This window comes from Lolium rigidum, chromosome 6, assembly GCF_022539505.1.
Source record: "Lolium rigidum isolate FL_2022 chromosome 6, APGP_CSIRO_Lrig_0.1, whole genome shotgun sequence".
Classification (NCBI taxonomy): domain Eukaryota; kingdom Viridiplantae; phylum Streptophyta; class Magnoliopsida; order Poales; family Poaceae; genus Lolium; species Lolium rigidum.
In genome coordinates, this window is record NC_061513.1 from 43,876,361 (window position 1) to 43,879,683 (window position 3,323).

Genomic DNA, 3,323 nt, shown 5'->3' on the forward strand with positions numbered 1-3,323 from the left:
GTTCGGCCCCATACCAGGCGACAGGTGCGCGCCAGAGCCTACCCCGACTCGGCGCGGCGAGGACTAAGCCGACGGCATGTACTGCGGCGGTGCGACATGGCGGCGGCGGGTGAGGTTGGGGTGGTGGCGTCGCACTAGGACAACAAAGAAGGGGAAAATTAGCAACTCGAAGCGACCGATTTCGCTGTCCCTGATGTGCGAGACCGGGTAAGAAAAGGAGAGCGCAGCGTCCGCGGGGTCGCAAACCTGGCGCATATTTGGGCCAGGTTTGCGTCGCCGCGGACGGCCCGGTCACTTTGTGTCGCCCCGCTGGAGCAGGACTCAGACGCATTTTTGGTCTCCGCGAACGGAAACGGTGGTTCATCATCCATTTGCATCGCCCCGTTGGAGATGCCCGTATGCCCTTACGCCGGCCCATTTACATACTCCCTCTCATCAAAACTATTACCTGGTCAAAAGTCAAACATTATAAAATTTGATCAAGTAATTATTAGAAATAGCAACGTCTGTAATATAAAACTTGTTATGTTAAAATCATTATAAAGTATTACACTACATCCGTTTCAAAATAAGTGCCGCATTTTGTCTAGATACAGATGCATCTAGATAAATTTTATTTGTAGATACATTCATATCTCGATCGAACACTTGTTTTAAAATGAATGGAGTATGTATTTGGTAATTATGATGTTCATAGTGTTTATTTTATATTCTTTTGTCAAACTTTGTGAAGTATATTTTGTACTAAACCTACAACGCGAAGTACTCCCCTAACGCATGACAAATCGACATACATTTTCCCCTTTCCTCACGTTTTCAGAGTATCATCAAACACAACTAACTAGTAAATAACACGATTAATTATGTGATTTATTTGTGTGTTTCAAGCTAATTAGACATATTACATGTGGTGTCCCTCTATAGCTGCATTCAAATTTTGCGTTCATGAGCATCCTACAAGGTAAAAATTTAATAACTGTTCTTGATTAGTGTTAGTGACATTATGTAGGCGTGCAATGTATTTTAATAGTGACCTTATATAAAAACAAAAAGGCCACAATATATGCTCTCTTTGTACCAGTTTATTAGGGTAGTACGTCTTTCTAGTAAAAAGTAACTATAAATATGATCAACAAAATATATATCATATGTGACAAAAATTATATCATTGGAAACACCTTTCGTGACATATGGTATACATTTTATGACATATAATTCATATTTTGTCAATCAAACTTATTGTTTATTATTTTAAAATAGGTATTAAAGTAATAAACAAATAGGTGGAGTAAATAACAAGGAAAAAATCTTTCACAGGTTTAGGTTTAAACTGAAATTAAAAAGTTGAGCTTTTATATTGGCTATTGGGTTGAAAATTCACTTTTGAAGAAGAAAACACCCAAAACAATCATATTTTTATAAAGGAGATATATTGATATCATCGAAAACATCAATAATGCATACAACTAAAAAGGAAAAAAGACCAAACCAACGTGATTAATCACTCGCGGCAGTAGAGATTCTAACCAATGCTAAAAGACAACACTCAGCTCTCCCGCAAAAAAAAAAGACAACACTCACTAGTAGAAACAAGGCTTTTATCATGTCCTCGAAAGAGCTTTTGCACCGGATTTGGCACGAACCGGTGCTAAAGGGGTCATTAGCACCGGTTCGTGCGGTCTGGACGTCCAGGGGGCATTAGCACCGGTTCGTGTGGGACCTTTAGCACCGGTTCGTGTTACGAACCGGTGCTAAAGGGTTGGCGTCAGTCGCGAACCCTTTAGCACCGGTTCGTGTGGTCTACCCTTTAGCACCGGTTCGTAACACGAACCGGTGCAAAAGGTTTTTCTGCTCCCCACGCACGTCCACCCCCACCCCCCTGGATCGCCTTTTTTAACACTGTAAAATAGAAAAGAAAATGATAGAAAATTCAAAAAAAAAAATATTTTGAGATTCTTGTATGTTACACAACCTAATATTAGGGAAAATTAACAAATTTGAATTTCAATTTTAATAAAAAAGTTTGAAGAATGGTAAAACCGCATTAACTTTTGCATACGACATCGAAAAAAAACGTATAATATATCAAAATCATCGTGGGAAAAAGTTACATCCGAATTCACCGGGGTTTACCCGGTTAGATAATTTTTAGATTCTCAAAATTCCAAATGAAAATATGAAAGCAGGAAGATTTTAGTTTTTTCTAGAAATTTAGGATTTTATATATTTTTTTATTTTTCGAAATTAAAATTAATCATTGCATCCTGCATAAAGATTACACTCTGAAAATTATAAGTTTTTCAAAATTTCAGGCTTTAGGTTTGGCAAAAAAATTTAAAAAATTGACAATAATTAAAAATAATTAAAATTATAAAGTTAATGTTTATTTATTTAGTCTAGATTATTATTATATCATTACTTTTGTTTATTAAAAGAATTATTTGAAATTCGAACAATAAAGAAATATGACATCTACCGATATGTTAATAAGATTGATATGATACCACTATCACATACATGCGCGCGAAGCACTTGGATACGGGATAGAAAGGAACTTGGAAGTTAAGCGTGCTAGTGCTAGAGTAGCGGGAGGATGGGTGACCGAGCGGGAAGTCTAAGCACGAGTAAGTAATTAGACTAGAGATAAGGGTAGTTAGATACTAAACTTGTGAAATAACTAAAATAATAGAAATTCTGAGAAAAAGGAAAAAAGAGGGAGTGAAAAATAATTCGAAAAAAAATTACGGTAGCGGGGTTCTACCGCGGCAGCGTTTTGGGACATTTTCCTGCCGCGGCAGACCCTTTAGCACCAGTTCGTAATACGAACCGGTGCTAAAGGTCCTCTCGCTCGGGCAGTTAGATACTAAACTTGTGAAATAACTAAAATAATAGAAATTCTGAGAAAAAGGAAAAAAGAGGGAGTGAAAAATAATTCGAAAAAAAATTACGGTAGCGGGGTTCTACCGCGGCAGCGTTTTGGGACATTTTCCTGCCGCGGCAGACCCTTTAGCACCAGTTCGTAATACAAACCGGTGCTAAAGGTCCTCTCGCTCGGGCGCCCGACATCCGCCACGTGGTGCCCCTTTAGCACCGGTTCGCAACTGAACCGATGCAAAAGGGGGGGGCCTTTTGCACCGGATGCTTTGCACCGGTTGGGCATCCGGTGCATATGGCCCTTACCAACCGGTGCAAAAGCACCATTTTCCACTAGTGACTCAGATCACAAAAGAGGTCCTCCAAAATAAACCCCTCTCCAAGAAAGAAAAAAAAATCCACAACTGTTGTTATATCTGATTGTAGATCTCAGATATTCACCTAAAAGA